The sequence below is a fragment of the Microcaecilia unicolor genome, chromosome 7 (genome assembly GCF_901765095.1).
Source record: "Microcaecilia unicolor chromosome 7, aMicUni1.1, whole genome shotgun sequence".
NCBI classification, from domain to species: Eukaryota; Metazoa; Chordata; class Amphibia; order Gymnophiona; family Siphonopidae; genus Microcaecilia; species Microcaecilia unicolor.
In genome coordinates, this window is record NC_044037.1 from 18,897,515 (window position 1) to 18,918,886 (window position 21,372).

General features: G+C 46.3%; 1 long non-coding RNA gene across 1 annotated transcript; it reads left to right on the forward strand.

Annotated features, from left to right (window-relative positions):
- Positions 1–6,238: 6,238 nt before the first annotated feature.
- Positions 6,239–19,165, forward strand: LOC115474868. Its single transcript, XR_003942922.1, has 3 exons — positions 6,239–6,249; positions 12,812–12,815; positions 19,085–19,165. It is a non-coding gene; the product is annotated as an uncharacterized LOC115474868 (long non-coding RNA).
- Positions 19,166–21,372: the final 2,207 nt, after the last annotated feature.

The following is a 21,372-nucleotide window of genomic DNA, read 5'->3' on the forward strand; positions in this document are numbered from 1 at the left end:
TACAAGATAATTAACTAACTAATAAGAAATAAAAGAGAGAAAAACTCTGTTGCTGGATGGACCGTGCAGGTCTTTTTCTGCCGTCATCTACTATGTTACTATCCACCTTATAATCGAAAGAGAAAAACGCCTAGATTTCGACCCAAATCGGGAGATAGACGCTTATCTCACAAAAACGAATAAATCAGTATAATCGAAAGCCGATTTTGGACGTTTTCAACTGCACTCTGTCGCGGATGCGGACAAAGTTGATGGGGGCGTGTCAGAGGTGTGGCGAAGGTGGAACTGGGGCGTGGTTATCGGCCGAGGAGAGATGTACGCGTTAGGGCGATAATCGAAAAAATAAAGGCGTTTTTAGCGAACATTTAGGACACTTTTGTTGGACCCTTTTTTCACACGAACAGGTCCCAAAAAAGTGCTCTAAATGACCAGATGATCATCGGAGGGAATCGGGGATGACCTCCCCTGACTCCCCCAGTGGTCACTAACCCCCTCCCACCACAAAAAAATGATGTTTCACAACTTTTTATTTTCACCATCAAATGTCATACCCACCTCCCTGGCAGCAGTATGCAGGTCCCTGGAGCAGTTGTTAGGGGGTGCAGTGGACTTCAGGCAGGTGGACCCAGGCCCATCCCCCCCTACCTGTTACAATTGTGCTGCTTAATGCTTAGTCGTCCAACCCCCCCCAAACCCACTGTACCCACATGTAGGTGCCCCCCTTCACCCCTTAGGGCTATAGTAATGTTGTAGACTTGTGGGCAGTGGGTTTTGAGGGGGATTTGGGGGGCTCAACACACAAGGGAAGGGTGCTATGCACCTGGGAGCTGTTTTACCTTGTTTTTTTCTTTTGTAAAAGTGCCCCCTAGGGTGCCCGGTTGGTGTCCTGGCATGTGAGGGGGACCAGTGCACTACGACTCCTGGATTTATTTGTTTTTGAGCTGGGCGCTTTCATTTTCCATTATCACTGACAAACAAAAACGCCCAGCTCACAAATTGTCGAATAAAACATGAACGTCTATTTTTTGCGAAAATACGGTTTGGTCCGCCCCTTCACGGACCCGTTCTCGGAGATAAACGCCCATGGAGATAGACGTTTTCGTTTGATTATGCCCCTCCATGTTAGCTACAGGACCTAATGTATAAGGTGCTGTGGCAAGCCTTCAAGGAAAAACTGCAGTTGTGCCCCCTCAGATGTGTACTTCCTACTGTCAGGGGGGCAGTACCAGGAAGGCCTTGGCTTCGGCAGCTGAAAGCACATGGGCGCAAAGGTTCTCTCTGGTGATTGTCTCTAATTGGATAGTTGCTGCGGCCAGTGGGCCAGGCCTGGAGGCACAGCGGAAGCACGGCAGGGGCACACGCCGACGGCAGGAAGCAGCAGGACCAGGGATCAGCCCAGGCCCTGATGCAGGAGGGCAGGCACAAGTGGTAAGATGGTGCTTGGCTTGGGTCAGCTTTTGGCGCCCTCCACAAAGGCTGACACCCTCCTGCCATACTTACTGTGTTTACTGGGTTGTGCTGGCCCTGAAGTCTGCTGCAGAGGAAGGTGGGAGGAGGCAGTGCTTGAAAGTGGGACTGTGCTTACAAGGCCAGCGTCATGCTCATGCTGGGGGGAAGAGATGAGGGTAGGATTGTGACAGTGGCAGCCCAGCCAGGGGAAGGCTCTAGTGCATGCAGGAGCTATGCCACTGCCCCTCCTAAATTCTGTCACATGTAGTCTGCCTAGCAGCAGGGCCAGCCCTGACCCCCTTTCCCAAACGCTAGCAGTCTTCACCTACAATAAAATCGGTAACATTTACAGAGGCAAAGGTTTTTGCAGGGTGCATTCTGCATTGTTCAGTTGGCTGCACACCAGTGGAAGGAGCATTTCCCAGCCAAAACACAGATTGGACCATCCCGAGATCAAATGCCAAGCCCAAACAGCGAGGGTGGGGTGGGGTGAAAGCTCAGAGAAAGTGTCTGCACTGTATGGAAACTGGTCATTACCACTTCTGCACAATTAGTTCTTGAACAATGCTGAAATCTGTTTATTCTCAAGCGGAACAGCTGAGCTGGTAAACTTGCACAACCTGAGCACATTCAGCACTTTGAAATGCTCCAGGTCAGAACGCACTGTATACTGTTCGTTTCAAAATACTGTTGAAAGAGCACCTTCACGGCAGTCTGCTGACACATTTTCTACAGCGTTCTAGTACCATTTTAAATGTCTGATTCTTCCGGGGCCTTACCAGCTCATCATCACTACCTCCCGTTCTTCTAAAAAGTCTCTAACAAAGCATGAAGTAGTTTTGCCTTTGGGTTTTATCAATGATTTCCAAAACGGACGGGGTGGTCTCAGATCACTGTCTGCAGCAGCTGAAGAAATAGTTAGCACAGCCCTGAGACACACCCTGCTGCCTTCCTTCAGAGGGAATACCAATACCACATCATGCTTTAACCTCTAAGACTAAGCACAGTGGCGTTCCTAGGGTGGCTGACACCCGGGGCGGATCACCGATGCACCCCCCCCAGGTGCAGTGTGACCCCCCCACCCCCGGCGAAAGGACACCTCCCCCGGAGAACTACTACTACTACTATTTAGCATTTCTATAGCACTACAAGGCGTACGCAGCGCTGCACAAACATAGAAGAAAGACAGTCCCTGCTCAAAGAGCTTACAATCTAATAGACAAAAAAATAAAGTAAGCAAATCAAATCAATTAATGTGTACAGGAAGGAGGAGAGGAGGGTAGGTGGAGGCTCAGTCCACCAATAAGAGCCAACCTCATCAGTGATGTCACAATGGCTTGATTGCCTGATACTTGGCTCACTTCTGATATTGTGATGTCATAAGGGAAAGGGGGAAAGGGAAAAGGGACTTGATATACCACCTTTCTGAGGTTTTTGCAACTACATTCAAAGCAGTTTACATATATTCAGGTATTATTTTGTACCAGGGGCAATGGAGGGTTTAGTGACTTACCCAGAGTCACAAGGAGCTGCACTGCACTAACCAATAGGCTACTCCTCTACTACTACTACTATTTAGCATTTCTATAGCGCTACAAGGCGTACGCAGCGCTGCACAAACATAGAAGAAAGACAGTCCCTGCTCAAAGAGCTTACAATCTAATAGACAAAAAATAAATAAAGTAAGCAAATCAAATCAATTAATGTGTACAGGAAGGAGGAGAGGAGGGTACTACTACTACTACTACTACTATTTAGCATTTCTATAGCGCTACAAGGCATACGCAGCGCTGCACAAACAGAAGAAAGACAGTCCCTGCTCAAAGAGCTATGTAATAAAAGTGAGCCAAGTATAGGACAATCAAGCCATTGTGACATCACTGATGAGGTTGGCTCTTATTGGTGGACTGAGGCATTATGACATCACAATATTAGCTCTGGTTACAAGAGACTACTACTACTACTACTTATCACTTCTATAGCGCTACAAGGCATACGCAGCGCTGCAAAAACATAGAAGAAAGACAGTCCCTGCTCAAAGAGCTTACAATCTATTAGAAACGACAAACACCTCCCCCTGGCAAAACGACCCCCCCCCCCCCCCCCGGGTGCATTTTTACCTGCTAGGGGGGTGCCGTGCGCCTGTCGGCTTCGCTCGTTCCCTGCTCCGTTCCGGGACAGAGGGAGCAGGGAACGAGCATTGCTGACAGACGCGCGGCACCCCCCCAGCAGCGTGCACCCGGAGCGGACCGCCCCCACCCTTGGTAAGCCACTGGCTAAGCAACTCCCTTTCCACCCACTGACAGCAAAATTGTCATCCAGCTGGCTTAAAGCTCATTCATTTACAGCTCTCTAGTTCTATAACAACAAGTTGGTGACGAGATTTGCTTACGGAATACTAGTGTAAGGCTGGCATTGGTACGTCCTTTTCTACCATTTCAATGGCCGGCGTAAGTTGGGGTTTCTACATCAGGGCTGGGCGACCTCGGTCCTTGAGGGCTGCAACCCAGTCGGGTTTTCTGGATTTCCCCAATGAATGTGCATGCGATCCGTTTGCATGCAATGCCTTCATTGTATGCAAATAGAGGTCACGCATATATCCGTCTTTCGCAGCCTAGTGCAATCCCTCGTACTCAGCCACCTGGACTACTGCAACTCACTATACGCAGGTTGCAAAGAGCATACACTGAGGAAACTTCAAACAGCCCAAAATATGGCAGCCAGACTCATCTTTGGAAAGCCAAAATATGAAAGTGCAAAACCATTACGAGAGAAACTGCACTGGCTTCCATTCAAGGAACGCGTCACTTTTAAAGTATGCACATTAGTTCACAAAATCATCCACGGCGAAGCCCCAGCCTACATGTCTGAGCTAATAGACTTACTACCCAGAAACGCCAAAAGATCATCCCGAACCTTCCTCAACCTCCACTTCCCCAATTGCAAGGGCTTGAAATACAAGACGCTACACGCGTCAACCTTTTCTCACATGAGCACGCAGTTTTGGAATACACTGCCGCGCAACCTAAGAACAATCCACGAACAAGCTTCCTTCCGCAGATCATTGAAGACCCATCTTTTCGAAAAAATTTACGGAAAGAGCCAAAACACATAAAATCCACACTCACTGTTTAGTAATGCACTATAAATCCACTTCTGAACTCTCATCCCCCGTAATCCCACATCACTCATACCTTTACTCACAGAAATATGTATACCATATGTCTTTACGCCTTAATATTGCCCTTCAAGCTCCCATTGTCTCCTTCCAATGTTCAATGTTGTGTTCCATTGTTGCACTCCTTAACGACACTTCGATTGTCTCGCATAATTCTGCACAATGTAATCCATAACCAATCTGTAACAAATTGTACTTCCATCATTCATTTCTTATTGTAAGCCACACTGAACCCGCAAAAAGGTGGGAAAATGTGGGATACAAATGCAATAAATAAATAAATAAATCCATTGGGGAAATCCAGAAAACCCGACTGGGTTATGGCCCTTGTGGATTGAGGTTGCCCACCAGAAATGCCAAGTGACCCAGCTCCAGGCTGGAGATCTTTGGACAGTCCTGGATTTCTGAGCACCCAATCTCGGTGCATTATGGGACTTGCAGCACTGGGCAGGACCAAGCACCACAAATCCCACACTGCTTAGGGATGTAAGTTCAAAATCAAGAGTGTCCCAAAAGCTCCAACCTGGATCTGTTGCCCACCCCTAATCTGGATGAACCAAATTATGCCTATAGTTTACAGCAGGGGCGGACTGGCCATACGGGCTACCAGGTAGTGCTCGCAGGTCCAGTGCAGTTGAGGGGCCCAGTACCTCTTCCCTACATGTCCATCCCTCTCCCCTCTGTTCCCTCTCTCGCCCCCACCCCCATTTACCTCAAAAGTCCTTTTTCCCTACAGGGCCCCCGGTTGTTTGCTGCTAACCGGAACCTTCTCTCTGCCCCGCAGCCTGCCCCTTTCTGACACAACTTCTGCTTTTGCAAGGGTGGGCCACGGCAGATAGAAGGTTCCAATCAGCGGCAAACAGCCGGGGCCCTGTAGCGAGAAAGTTATTGAGGTAAACCGGGGGGGGGGGGGGGGGGGATGAGAAAGGGGACAGTGCCAGACCTGGGGATGGAGGGTGAGAGGAGAAGATTGCCAGACCTATGGGGATGGAAGTGGGGTAAGAGATGTGGGACCCAGGGGCAGGGAAGCCCAGAACCCTCTTATTGCCTGGGGGCCCAGATCTGTGTCAGTCCACTCCTGGTTTACAGCATTCTGTAACTACATGCCTAACTAGGAGACACGCTTCTTGCGTGCCCATGCTCTGCCCTCATGTATGCTGTTCCTTGCAGTTAGGCCCTATGGCCTTATAGAATAGTGCCTTCTACACCTGTCAATTTGTGGCCCCTTCGATGTGCATGACCCCTACCTCTAGGCGCTACTTTACATAATTACCCCCATAAGCTTTGCTGAAGCAAACTTGTCTGATGCCTCTGTTGGTTTCTCTTGCTTCGTAAGATGATATTGTTTTGGATGGAAGTTATGCTGGGTGCTGTCTTTGCTGTACTAGAATTTGAAAGATGATAAATGAAACTGGGTGGGGGGGCGGTGGAGAGAGAGAGGAGAAGGGAGCAATATGTAGCCCCTCTAGTCCACCCTGGGCACCCCCAAAATTGGAGGGCTGGCTATGCCCCTGTTAATGACATTCTTTAAGACCATTTAATTAAGCAAAACCTGAGACCTTCCCTACATTTCCCCTGAGCTTAATTGGACTGCTAGATATTGTTGTCAAGAGCTGTGCTGGGTCTGGGTAAAACCCAGATTCCTCAGATCTTCCAGATCTTCCAGATCACTCATCCCTCCCCTCCCCCCTCAGCAGGGCTGCATCTACCTGGATCCAGCACTCATTCCCCTCTGCCTAGGATAGATCCACTTTGATCCAGCATTCATTCTCCTCCGAATAGGCTGGATCCACACACGGTGTGGCACTGTGTGCAGTGGCGTAGCTACAGGTGTGCTTGGGTGGGCCAGGGCCCACCCATTTATGGCTCTGGCCCACCCAACAGTAGAACGTGTTTAGTGGTAACTGGTGAGACTCCCAAGCTCCGCCACCTGAAGATTTTCCCCTGATGGTAATGAAAACACTACTCTCCATGACACCGGCACCTGCTTAATTTTCAGTGCATGCCTGCTGCCAAGGTGGAAAGAAGCGTTTTCCCACCAGCTGAGATAATTTTTTTGGGGGGGAGGGGGGAGAACACTTGGTGCCCACCCAATTCTTGCCTAGGCCCACCCAAAATCTGTTGTCTGGCTACGCCCCTCCAGTACCCATTCGCACACTCAAAAAAAAAAAAAAAGAAACCCGCAGGCTCCACCGGGATGGACCATCACTCATTCCCAGTTCCCACCAAAAGGGCAGCGATAGCGTATACCTTAATCCAGCACTGCGGGACCAGCAGAGAAGAATAGAACACATTAGCACGAGGGCTGGCCTCGCAGGGTACCAAAAATAGAACAGCACAGCACTCCGTTTTAAGGTGGAATTGACAGGATCCGTGGGGAGGATCCGCCTTCTACCTTTTTCCGCCAGCGCTGAAGGAAGAGGGAAGCTGTATTTTATAAGAAAAATACAAAGTGGGGCAAAAAGCCACCTAGGAAGCCACAGATCAAGCGGCTGTGCCTTGGAGTGGAGCTCTGTCTCTGAGCACGGGGTCGGGGTTGCCTTTCTTGCCGCTGACCTTGCCTGCCACTCGGAGACACGTGGTCGCCTCTTGCCTGGACGTCTCCCTCCACTTCAATCGCAAAGCCACAGAGCCCCAGATCTTTGCATTCAGCAATTCTTTCTCATGTTTCAACAAGTCACTGGCTGCCTAAGCTATTTTGGGACATTTTTTCCCCTCTCTGGGGGAAGGTAGAGACCGTGCTGTAAAAAGCTGCAGCTTTGTGCCATTCGCTCCTTCCTCTTCATTTCACTCATCACTTAGAAGACTGTCTCTGTCTTTCACATCAGATCCCCGGAGCCTGCTTAACCGGACTGAAGGCTCCCCGCCACGGATCGCCTTTCTGCCAAAAAGCACGGTAAGACAGGGACACACTCTTGCGTTAAAGACTTTTTAGCAAAAAAAAAAAAAAAATGTTTTTTCATATATTTATGGCGAAGGCTTTGCTTCATTTTTTTATTTGTGTCCATTGCTTCCAAATCTAAAGCTGCAGGGGTGGCAGGCAGTCTCCGGTGGCTGATCTTTCTTTTTAACTCCCCCCTCCGTACGGTTTCCGGTTTATTTACGCTACTTACTTTACCCCTGACGCTGGGTTTCTGTATTTAAAAGTACTCATCAGATCCAAGTATTTTCTCACCCCCAAAAAGGTACCCTTCCAAACTCCAGGAGATTGAGGGGGGAGGGTGTTATACCGTGGAGTCCTCCTGAGTACTATAGATCTGAGAAAAGTATTAATCATCCTAATAAAATTCAGCTGTAAACAGAGCCTCGGTTCTTTTTCCCATCCCCCACTCTACTAGGTACAAGGATTGCAGTTCACTTTTTGCATGACCACGCTCTCCAGTCATACAAACCATGGGCCTGTTTTGTATATACTGTGTGCTTAATAACTCAACCAGCAGTAGCATGCACTTACAACTTTCATTCCTTCTCTACCTGTTTTCAAATCTATGCTGAAAACCCACCTTTTCACTACTGCTTTTGGCTCCTAGCCACAATTGCCCTCCCCTTGTCCCTTCCTCCCTTCTCATCCATTACTTCCCTCACCTGTAACTGTCTTGTCTGTCTGTATTATTTAGATTGTAAGCTCTTTTGGGCAGGGACTGTCTCTTTGTGTCAGGTGTTCAGCGCTGCGTGCGTCTGGTAGCGCTATACAAATGCTAATAATAATAATTAGCGTCTTCCCATCCCCACCCCTTCATAATTCCCTTTTAATGTACTCGGTGGTCACCCCTATCTGCAAAAAAAAAAATGCAAAGGACGCCCATGTGTTAAGCACACCCCAGTCCCGCCTTCGTTATGCTTCCGACACCCCCCCCCCCCCCCGTGAACTTTGATTGTCCCCGCGACGGAAAGCAGTTGAGGACCAGTGGCGTAGCAAGGGCGGGGCGGTCCGCCCCGGGTGTCATTAGCCCTGCCCCGCGGCCCGAAAAACCGCACAAAAAACAGCACAGAAACCCCAAAAATAGCCCAAAAAACCGCGACCCGCAGCGGAATAAAATTTCCCGTAGCGGGTCGCGGAAAACCGCCCAATTGGATGGGAAAACTGCCCACCTGGCAACCTTGCCCTTCACTCACTGTGTCCCGCCCTCGAGGAAATAGGAAGTTACATCAGAGGGCGGGACTCAGTGAGTGAAGGGCCAACGACGAGACGGTTTTCTTCTTTTACAGTCAGCAGCGCTGCAGATTCGAGGTGCCGGGTGCACAGAGCTCAGCTGGTAGGCAGGTGGGGACTGTCGGGGGGGGGGGAGTGAGAGGCGCTGCGCTGGGAGGTCCAAGCCAGGGGGGTGCCCTGCCACGCCGGGGGGGGGGGGGCGCCGCCGCCATGTTGCACTGCACCCAGAGGGGGGGTGCACACAGCGGCGATCTGCCCCGGGTGTCAGCCAAGTACGGAACGCCACTGTTGAGGACGCCCAAAATCAGCTTTCGATTATGCCGATTTGGGCGACCCTGGGAGAAGGATGCCTATCTCCCGATTTTTTTTTTTTTGTTTGTTTGTTTTATTACATTTGTAACCCGCGCTTTCCCACTTATGGCAGGCTCAATGCGGCTTACATGGGGCAATGGAGGGTTAAGTGACTTGTCGTCCATGAGGAGCTCAGTCACAAGAAGCTGCCTGTGCCTGAAGTGGGAATCGGTTCCCCAGGACCAAAATCCACCACCCTAACCACTAGGCCACTCCTCCTCCACTGATGCTACTATTTGAGATTCTACATAGAATGTTGCTATTCCACTAGCAAATCACAATACCAAAGATTAGAACTGGGTGTGTGCAAACAATTCACAAGCCAACTGTTAAGTTAAAGTTATTATAGGGAGCCCTCGGAAAATACTACTTTACGGCAATTTCACATTATTTGCCTAGTAGCATAGAGGGGCATAATCGAACAGAAACGCCTATCTCCATGGGCGTTAATCTCCGAGAACGGGTCCGTGAAGGGGCGGAGTGAACCGTATGTTCCAAAACAAAATAGACGCCCATGGTTTATTCGCCAAGGTGTGAGCTGGGCGTTTTTGCTTTTCACCGATAATGGAAAATGAAATCGCCCAGCTCAAAAACGAATACATCCAAGGCATTTGTTCATGGGAGGGGCCAGGATTCATAGTGCACTGGTCCCCCTCACATGCCAGGACACCAACCGGGCACCCTAGGGGGCACTTTTACAAAAACAAAAAAAAAGGTAAAAGAGCTCCCAGGTGCACAGCACCCTTCCCTTGGGTGTTGAGCCCCCCAAATCCCCCTCAAAACCCACTGCCCACAAGTCTACACCAGTACTATAGCCCTAAGCGGTGAAGGGGGGCACCTACATGTGGGTACAGGGGGTTTGGGGGGGTTGGACGACTAGTAGCATTAAGCAGCACAATTGTAACAGGTAGGGGGGGGATGGGCCTGGGTCCACCTGCCTGACGTCCACTGCACCCCCTAACAACTGCTCCAGGGACCTGCATACTGCTGCTTGGGAGGAGGGTATGACATTTGAGGGTGAAAGTAAAAAGTTGTGAAACATCATTTGTTGTGGTGGGAGGGGGTTAGTGACCACTGGGGGAGTCAGGGGAGGTCATCCCCGACTCCCTCTGGGGGTCATCTGGTCATTTAGGGCACTTTTTGGGGCCTTATTCGTCAAAAAACAGGGTCCAGGAAAAGTGCCCTAAATTCTAGCTACAAACGCATCCATTATCGGCGAAGGGCGCCCATCTCTGTTCGGGTGATAACCACGCCCCAGTTCCGCCTTCACCACGCCTCCGACACTCCCCCGTCAACTTTGTCCGCATCCGCGACGGAGTGCAGTTGAAAGCGTCCAAAGTTCGGCTTTCGATTATGCCGCTTTATTTGTTTTTGTGAGAAGAACGCCCATCTCCCGATTTAGGTCGGAACTTGGGCGTTTTTCTCGTTCGATTATAAGCAGGATAGTCTCTCTTCATCGGGTCGTCCCTTGATAAACTATTGGTGAATGCTGTGATTGTTGCAAACACACTGCCGAGAGTGCTCAAAAAATATATATAATGTGTGCTTTAAATATAAAAAATGAAAAAACTTTAACTTAACTTGCATGCCACTGATTTCAAGTGGTTTCAGCTATTCCACTAGCAACATTCCATGTAGAAGTCGGCCCTTGCAGATCACCAATGTGGCCGCGCAGGCTTCTGCGAGTCTGACGTCCTGCACGTACATGCAGGACGTCGGACTCACAGAAACAGAAGCCTGCGCAGCCTTCAACATGCTACTGGAATAGCAACATTCCATGTAGAATCTCCAATAGTATCTATTTTATTTTTGTTACATTTGTACCCTGCACTTTCCCACTCATGACAGGCTCAATGCGGCTTACATGGGGCAATGGAGGGTTAAGTGACTTGCCCAGAGTCACAAGGATCTGCCTGTGCCGGGAATCGAACTCAGTTCCTCAGTTCCCCAGGACCAAAGTCCACCACCCTAACCACTAGACCACTCCTCTCTTTCGAAAATAAGTATACTTCTTACAATGTCAACACAATACGTAATAGGACATTTTAATTGATAGTGATGGGTAAAGCAAAGATGTAACATATAGATAGATAAGAGAGTAAGAAGAATTAGAAAGTAAGGTGATTGATTTGAGGTCAGAGAGATGGTTAAATATTATCTCAGCTAGGGTAGGAGTGGATAAACATGTCCCGCTGCAGTATGTGCAGCCCGACTCAATCCTTGTGTGTGTGAGTGAGACTAACAAGTTAGTTACTTCTTCCGTTAAAGGCTTGGTTGAAGAGTCCAGCTTTCACCTGCTTCCTGAAGTAGAGATAGTCTTGTGTTAAGCGGAGCCTTTCAGGCAATGCATTCCAGAGTGTGGGGGCTACCCTGGAGAAGGCTCGCTTGGGGGTATCACATTGTGTAATGTCTTTTGGGGAGGGTGTGTGGGCAGATGGGAAAAATTTTCCCCACCCAAAATCGGCCCTAAACCAGCCCAAAACCCACCCAAAGTCAAACCCCGCCTCCAACGTCACCGCCCCGCCCCCAACGTCCCTGCCCCTGACGTCACCTCTGATGTCAGCCCCGCCCATGACGTCACTTCTGATGTCATTAACCCCGCCCCTGATGTCAACCCTACCCCGGAAAAGCTTCTATTGGACCAAATTGGACCAATAGAAGCCCCGGAAAAGCTTGTATTGGACCAAATTGGACCAATAGAAGCCCCGGAAAAGAGCCCAAACCCCGCACAGCTGCAACGAAAAAGCCCAATTTCCCGCAGCCCGCAGCCTTCGAAGATTTCCAGCATCCTGGCTTAAAAACCAGCCCAATTGGGTGGGAAACCCACCCATCTGGCAACAGGACCTTAGTGTCCTTGGTGGTGTGTGGAGGATCGTCCTGTTCTTCAGGTACTCAGGGCCCTTGAGATCAGACTTTTTACTTTCTAATTATTAAAGCAAAGTTTTATGTATATATGCATACACAATGAGGCCAATTTCCAGAACCCTATTAATCAGGTAATTGAGCTATTTTAAAAGTGCCCAGATGAAATACACGCTGATGGATCCTTGGGTTTGTGCGGGTGTCGGGACCTGGTTTACTTTGCCTGCAACCGCTCTTTGCTGGCCCTGGGCGGAGTACAATTGATTTTGGAATTTCTTTGCTAAGACTGCATTTCCAGTAAAATCTTCTGCTCATAGCTGTGCTCAATAGCCATAAAGAAAGCATTTTTAGGAAAAGGTTTTGGAAATGTTATTTGTTCAGTTAAGCTCTGCAGGGAAGAAACTTGTGTATTTGTACAGGGCTGTGGATGGCCTAGTAGCACTATGGAAGTTACAAGTGAAGCACATTGTGGGCCCGATAATTCAATCTGTGGTGCTAAATGGCTTCTAAGCAACTTGCCATTGTGGGCTGAATTAACCCTGGATATTTATTGCCAGGGCATGTCCAGCGTGGACAATGCCGAAGTTATCCGGGTACCAGCTGATATTCAGACTACTGCCTGGTTAACTTGGCAGATGAAGTTAGGGCAGGCTTTTTGCTGTCCCAACTTTATATACTTACTTAGTCAGTATTCTTTTCTGCATTCTTCTATACTTCATAATCGCTACCTGCTTTGCCTTTATTCCTTCAGACATTTCTTTGGTGAACCATATAGGTTTCCTTTTCCTCTTGCTTTTGTTTACTTTCCTTACATAAAGATCCGTTGCCATTTTTTTTTTTTTTTTTTGTTCCTTTCAGCTTGGACCACTCATTTTCCACTTCTCTTATATCCTCCCATCCTGCTAACTCTTTCCTCAGATACTCCCTCATTTTATTAAAAATCAGCATGTTTGTAATCCAGGACTTTGGGTTTTGTGTGTCTACACTCCTCTTTAGCTCCGCAACCTCGGAGTCATCTTCGACTCCTCCCTCTCCTTCTCTGCGCATATCCAACAGACTGCCAAGACCTGTCGCTTCTTCCTCTTCAACATCAGCAAAATTTGCCCTTTCCTCTCTGAACACACCACCCGAACTCTCGTCCACACTCTTATTACCTCTCGCCTTGACTACTGTAACTTACTCCTCACCGGCCTCCCACTTAGCCATCTATCCCCCCTTCAATCCGTTCAGAACTCTGCTGCATGTCTTATATTCCGCCAGAACCGATATACTCATATCACCCCTCTCCTCAAGTCACTTCACTGGCTTCCAATCAGATACCGCATACAATTCAAGCTTCTCCTCCTTACCTACAAATGCACCCGGTCTGCGGCTCCTCACTACCTCTCTACCCTCATCTCCCCCTATGTTCCCGCCCGCAACCTCCGCTCACAGGACAAATCCCTCCTTTCAGTCCCCTTCTCCACCACTGCCAACTCCAGGCTCCGCTCATTCTGCCTTGCCTCACCTATGCCTGGAACAATCTTCCTCAACCCCTACGCCAAGCCCCCTCCCTACCCATCTTCAAATCTCTGCTTAAAACTCACCTCTTCAATGCTGCTTTCGGCACCTAACCTTTCGAGAAATATAGTATGCCTTATCAGATTGACTCTACACTTGTCTTTAGATTGTCTTTTAGATTGTAAGCTCCTTGAGCAGGGACTGCCCTTCCATGTTAAAATTGTACAGCGCTGCGTAACCCTAGTAGCGCTTTAGAAATGTTAAGTAGTAGTAGTAGTAGTAATATCAAACCATACAGTGTAATGATCACTACTACCCAGGGGAGCCCCCCACCCGGACATTGCACGCGTTTTCCCCATTTGTGAGCACGAGATCCAGTGTCGCCTCTTCTCTGGTTCTGTCACCACTTACCTGAGGACAGCACTTTGAAAGGCACCCACTCACTCTCTACTTTGTGTCAGAGCTGGTGGTAGGAGGCGGGACTGGTGGTTGGGAGGCGGGGATAGGGCTGGCCAGACTTATATGGTCTGTGCCAGAGCTGGTGGTTGGGAGGCGGGGTTGGTGGTTGGGAGGCGGGGATAGGGCTGGCCAGACTTATATGGTCTGTGCCCTGAAGAGGACAGTACAAATAAAAAAGTAGCACATATGAATTTATCTTCTTGGGCAGACTGGATGGACCGTGCAGGTCTTTTTCTGCCGTCATCTACTATGTTACTATGTTACTTCTTTCTGATTCTACGATGGAGTGCTCCAATCTGCATCCGGCAAGTTGAAATCTCCCAGCAACAGCACCTCACTTTTCATTCCCAGCCTTTCGATATCTATACCTAGGAGTGAACTGAAATCTTTGATTCAAAATGTACGTTTCCTGTCTTTGTTGGGTACAGTAAAATCAGATTGGGTGTGTTGTTTCAGGTTAGAAATTTGATAATGTCCAAGTCTGCATGTGAATCATGAACAATTAATCCCAATTTGCTCAAGGCGAACCGAGATTCTAGGATTTCACAGATGCAGTAGCAGCGAGGATTGTTCTTAAATGACAAAATAATAGGTTGAGGTCATTTTAATTACAAAGAGTGGCACAAACAGAGGTTGTTATTACGTTGAATAAGTTTGCTTTTAATTATTGCTTTATAAAGCTGAGAAGCAAATTTCCTTACAGAAAGGGCAAGATAGATGAGGCTGTTAGCATTGGAGCCAACTCTGTGGGTGCTTGAGCACCCCCAATATTGATAAAATTCCTTGTATGTGTCCAAGGAAGGGTTATTTTAATTGGATTTAGCACCCCCAATAATTTTGAAAAGTTGGCTCCTATGGCTGTTAGCACTCTAGTATGATGTTTTTGTGCTGGTTCGGGCATTTGGAAATGAAAATTGATATACCCTCAATTAAATTCTAAAGCTAAGTTGTGTATTTTTTTTATTACATTTGTACCCTGCGCTTTTCCAGTCATGGCAGGCTCAATGCGGCTTACATGGGGCAATGGAGGGTTAAGTGACTTGCCTAGAGTCACAAGGAGCTGCCTGTGCCTGAAGTGGGAATAGAACTCAGTTCCCCAGGACCAAAGTCCACCACCCTAACCACTAGGCCACTCCTCCACTGGGCAGTCAGTTCATGGGCAGCAAATAGAGATGTGCTGAACAGAGTAAGCGGTGGCTGATGGTAGGGGGCAGGTTGCTGGAATACTAAGTGCACATGGAGTTCTGAATTTATGTATTTGTATGGGCACAGGAGTAGTGACATCATCTGAGTCACCTTTACTAGGAAAACAGCTTGGGCTGCAGTTCAGCTCTTCTCAAAACTGCAGCCCAAGCTGTTTTCCTAGTAAAGAAACACAATTAAATTAAATCTTCTTGATGGAGAATAATAGACCTATTTAATTGTGTCTCTGCAACTACATTTTTGTGGATTTGGGAAATTGACTGGAAGTTGTCGTGCGAGAGGTTAAAGAGATTGCCTATAAGGAAAGCTGAAACTGCTGGTGATATGCTTTGGGCAAAGATCATAAAGTTTCTGAGAGTGATCTCTATATCCGATTACGTGTGGAGAAATGTTTCTGGACTGAGAGTTTGTGTGATTTAAGATAGAGGAGTGTGGTAGCCGTGTTAGTCCACTGTTAAGGTTATCAATAGAAATCAAACAAAATAAAACATGGAAAAGAAAATAAGAAGATACCTTTTTTATTGGACATAACTTAATACATTTCTTGATTAGCTTTCGAAGGTTGCCCTTCTTCGTCAGATCGGAAATAAGCAAATGTGCTAGCTGACAGTGTATATAAGTGAGAAACATTCAAGCATTGCTATGACAGTCTGACAGGGTGGGAGGATGGGGGTGGGTAGGAAGTATGCATGGGGACATCAAAGTATACTATTGGTATTCTAACAGGGTGGGTGTGGACAGGTGAGGGGAGGGTGATCAACAGAGACATACAGCTTTATGGTTTATAATGGGCTAGGAACCCCAGGTCCTTGTTAAGTCCTTTCTGTTGGGTGTTAAAATATTCAATCATTCTGACTTCAAAGGTCTTACGTTCTTGTATGGTTTTAAAGTTACCTTTGAGGATTCTCACTGTGAAGTCACTGGTGCAGTGTCCTGGTCTTGTAAAATGTTGCCCAACAGGCGTGGGAACCCTGCTGGCACCAGCATTGTTTATATGATGTCTATGTAAATTGAATCTTGTCTTAAGCATCTGGCCTGTTTCTCCAATATAGCATCCTTCATTACATTTTTTACACTGAATGATATATACCACATTGGAAGATGAGCAAGTGAAAGATCCCTTTATGTTGAATGTCTTTCCTTTGTGGATGACTTTGGGGTCCTGTGAAATATTTTGGCATAGTTTGCAACTGGATAAATTACAGGGAAGTGTGCCCTTCTGTTCCTTTTCAGTCTGTGAAGGAAGTTTACTTCTGATTAGCTTGTGTTTTAAATTGGGTGGCTGTCGGAAGGCCAGTACTGGTGTGGATGGGAATATCTCTTTCAGTAATTCATCCTCCTGGAGTATAGGTTGTAGATCTCTTATGATTTTCCTCAGTTTTTCCAGCTCTGGATTGTATGTCACTACAAGCGGGATTCTGTCTGTGGATTTTTTCTTTTTGTACTGTAGCAGATTCTCCCTGGGTGTTTTGAGGGAGGAGGCAATTTTCTTGGAGATTATTTTGGGGTTGTAGCCCTTCTGTTTGAAGGATTCAGTCAGGGTTTTAAGGTGTCTGTCTCTGTCCCCTGGGTCAGAGCAGATACGGTGGTATCTTGTGGCTTGGCTGTAAATGATGGATCTTTTTGTATGTGAAGGATGGAAGCTGGAGTTGTGGAGATAGCTACATCTGTCTGTGGGTTTCTTGTATACAGATGTTTGTATACAGATGAAAGCTGCATGCTGTGTGCCTGCCTGCAGAGTAATTTAAAGGGATAAGCTAATGAAACTGAAGCTGACTGAATGAGTGTAAGCTGTAAGGTCATTTTTGAGTGTCAGAATTGGAAAGGCTGCAGTGGTGAGTTGACTGCACTGTCAGGAATGAACCTCATGCTCTTCGTTAGCTTAAGGAAAAGTTTAAAAGCTTAGGCGGATTGTAGATAGGGAGCTTTTAATTTAAAATTTCATTTCATTTCGTTAGCAAGGCCACTCCAGTTCCTTTAGAAAATTCCCAGACAGGGACCTTGACTAAAAAGATTAAGGAGCTAGGGTTTTCCTTTATTTGATTTTGTACAATTAGGTTAATAGGTCTCCTGCCAGAAGATCTCGTGATTAGAGAAAAGCCAGGCGCCCAACAATCCAAGAAAGTCCTGCGAAGAGAAAAAAAAGCAACGTGACTGAACAATTATACAAAAGTGTGGATATCCTCAGGGATATCCATGGTGTAAAACATGAAAGGGAAGAAAAAGACATTTAAAGTGTCAAGTGTTTAACTGAGTTAGTTTACTTGAATAGTTAAATTAAAAAGGTCAAAAATGTTTTGTGTTAATACTTAGGATCTGAGTATTTGCTTTTCAAATTGAATCCAAATTGGTAGAAGCGATGCAGTTTTTCTGAAAGAGAGAAACATTCTGCTCTGTTGAGTAGGGACTGTCTTTTCATGTTAATTTGTACAGCGCTGCGTAAGTCTAGTAGCGCTATAGAAATGTTTAATAGTAGTAGTAGTAATTGTAATATTTTATCATTATTATTGTGCAAACTGGTAACAACGTTTTGCTTAACTAATTATATATTCAACACCCTATCTCTCTTTACATTTTATTAAATGCATATATGTCATGTTAAATTGCCTGGTTTGGTGTTGAGACTATTTGGGGAAACCACTGCAACATCATTTACTTAAAGTGTAATATCTTGCTCTGTCACCAGGGGGTTTACAATAAAAAAAGATGGCAGATAAAGGCCATATGGTCCATTCAGTCTGCCCATCCATATCATCTGCTATCTCTTCTACTACTACTACTATTACTTATCATTTCTATAGCGCTACTAGATGTACGCAGCGCTGTACACTTGAACATGAAGAGACAGTCCCTGCTCGACAGAGCTTACAATCTAATTAGGACAGACAAACAGGGCAAACAAGAGATAAGGGAATATTAAGGTGAGGATGATAAAATAAGGGTACTGAACAAGTGAATAAGGGTTAGGAGTTAAAAGCAGCATCAAAAAGGTGGGCTTTTAGCTTAGATTTGAAGACGGCCAGAGATGGAGCTTGACGTACCGGCTCAGGAAGTCTATTCCAGGTATATGGTGCAGCAAGATAAAAGGAATGGAGTCTGGAGTTAGCGGTGGAGGAGAAGGGTACAGATAAGAGAGATTTACCCAGTGAACAGAGTTCCCAAGGAGGTGATAAGTGTGTGGATATGGGTTCTGCTAGTGTGCTCAGAAAGGAAAGGGCGCTTCTTCCCGCTAAGAGATCCCACATGCCTGTCCCATGCTTTCTTGAATTCAGATGCAGTCCTCATCTCCACCAGCTCCACAGGGAGGTCATTCCATGCATTCACCACCCCTTCCATAAAGACGTATTTCCTTAGATTACTTTTGAGTCTATCCCCCTTGAACTTCATCTTCTGTTCTCCTGTTCCCGAACTTCCTTTCAGTTGAGAGACTTGCCTCCTGTGCATATATGCGATGGATATATTATTTAAATGTCTCAATCAATATCTTTCTTCCAAGGTATATGTGTTGAGGTCTATGAATGTCTATATATGTTTTATGATGATCACTGACCATTTTCATAGTCACCTTCTGGTCCGACTCTATCCTGGTTATATCTTTTTCAAGGTGTGGTCTCCAGAATTCTGCACAGTACTCATTTAAATGGGACTTCACCAGAGACTTAAACAGACACTATCACCTCCTTTATTTTTTTTCTGCTGACTATTCCTATTCCTGTGCACCCAAGCATCCTTCTGGCTTTGGCCATTGCTCTTTCTACCTGTTTGGCCACCTTAAAATCATCAGAAATGATCACCCCCCAAGTCTCGCTCTTCTTTAGAGCACAGACGTACTTCCATTCTTAAGTGGTACTGCTCTGTAGCTCAAGTACATGACCCTGCATTTTATTAACCTTAAATCTTTGATGTCAATTTCTGGACCATTGTTCTAGCTTCGCTCCTCATGCTAACCACACCATCAGTGGTGTCTGCGCTATTACAGAGTTTTGTATCATCGGCAAAGAGGCAAATCTTACCTGACAGGCCTTATGCAATATCACTCACAAAGATGTTTGATCTTTCTAAGTCTGTCCCCATACTCTTTATGATGAAGACCAGTGAACATTTTCATAACTACCCTCTGAACTGACTATATGCTGTTTATATTCTTTTGAAGGTATGATCTCTAAAACTGAACCTGGCACTCCAAATGAGGACTAGACGGAGCATGACGTACCAACTCGGGAAGCATATTCCCACCATAAGATGCAACGAGGTTGAACAAATGGATTCTGGAGGCGGAGGGCAAGGGCACAAACAAAAGCAGAATTCCTGAGACGCGATGTGGGGAGAGGCAGTGAGCTGCTACAGAACGAATGCGCTTGTTAGTCAGTAAGAGAAGTTTGAACTTTATGAGGAAATGGAGAGGGAGCCAATGAAGTGGCTTGAGAAGAAAGGTTAGAGTATGCGAGAGCAGTGACATCACTTCCTTATTCCTGCTGATCATTCCTTTGTCTATACATCCAAGCATCCTTCTTGCTTTTGTCACTGCCTTTTCTTGCTGTCCCCCCCCCCCCCCCCCCCCCCCGGTATAATGGTTGTGCTTGGAACTAACAAAGAAGGGGACTTTTTCAATCTCTGGGCCGCTTGAATGGAACAAATTGCCTTTAAGACTAAAAAAAGAGACTCAATTAGTAGCGTTGACGTGACATTTAAGGGACTACTTACTGTGTCTGGCTTACTATGCGCCTGACGAATGAGGACGTTTGTCTGTTTGACCTGCCTAGTTGTTTGTTTGTTTGTTTATTTATTTGTAACATTTATACCCCGCACTTTCCCACTCATTAGCAGGTTCGATGCGGCTTACATAGTAAATCAGGTTGACAAAGTCATACAGAATGGACTGCTGGCCTTTGTTGGCTAATTTCCTGGTTATATCTGATTTATGTTTTGTCATTTTTACATATATATTTTTTATTGTTCTCCGCCCTGGACAAGGGTGGATTATAAATAATAAATCTAATCTTTTCTACCTGTTTGTCCACATTAAGATCATCAGATACGATCATCATCCCAAATTCCTTTATGCACAAAAGTCTTCATCTCCTATGCTGTACTACCGTCTTGGTTTTTTGTTGCCGAAATACATGACTCTGCAATTTTTAGCACTAAAATGGAGACCAGCCAGTGGATCTAGAAGAGAAGGAAGATGGAAACTGACCCGGACAAGCGCACTCTAGAGGGATCTATGCAATGCAGACCCAACCTGGGAGAAGATGGAAGTGATTCTGGCCGATCAAGACAGATGGAAGAAAGCTTGCTGCCCGTGCATTGCACAAAAGAAAAAAAATCCTAGTTTGTGATCCAAGTTTTAGTCCATAATATTGAGGCATATTTTCAAAGCACTTAGCCTTCCAAAGTTCCATAGAAACCTATGGAACTTTAGAAGGCTAAGTGCTTTTAAAATGAGCCCTGCCCGGTGGTCTTCATTCTTCCTTGACTTTTATACACATAAGTACATAAGTAATGCCACACTGGGAAAAGACCAAAGGTCCATCGAGCCCAGCATCCTGTCCACGACAGCGGCCAATCCAGGCCAAGGGCACCTGGCAAGCTTCCTAAACGTACAAACATTCTATACATGTTATTCCTGGAATTGTGGATTTTTCCCAAGTCCACTTAGTAGTGGTTTATGGACTTGTCCTTTAGGAAACTGTCTAACCCCTTTTTAAACTCTGCTAAGCTGACCGCCTTCACCACATTCTCTGGCAACAAATTCCAGAGTTTAATTATGCGTTGGGTGAAGAAACATTTTCTCCGATTTGTTTTACATTTACTACGCTGTAGTTTCATCGCATGCCCCCTAGTCCTAGTATTTTTGGAAAGCGTAAACAGACGCTTCACATCCACCTGTTCCACTCCACTCAATATTTTATATACCTTCATAGAAAAGTGACACTTGGAACCATTTAATTCAGTTTGGTGATCTGTAAAACAGCAGAAATCCTAGGAGGTTGCGTTTGTCTTCTTTCACTTTTCTGGTTTTTGACCACCAAACTTTGATTGATGATGGTTATGACCTTTGCCATCTTTTTGTTGTTGAGATGGGGCATTTTGTTGCATTGGCCTTCTTCTCTACAGTTTCTCTGAAGTTACAGTGGAGGGGCTGCCTGCCCTGCGGGAGATCCAGCTTTCATTCTTGGGTCTGCAAATTTAATTTATTTTTTTTTTTTAACTATTG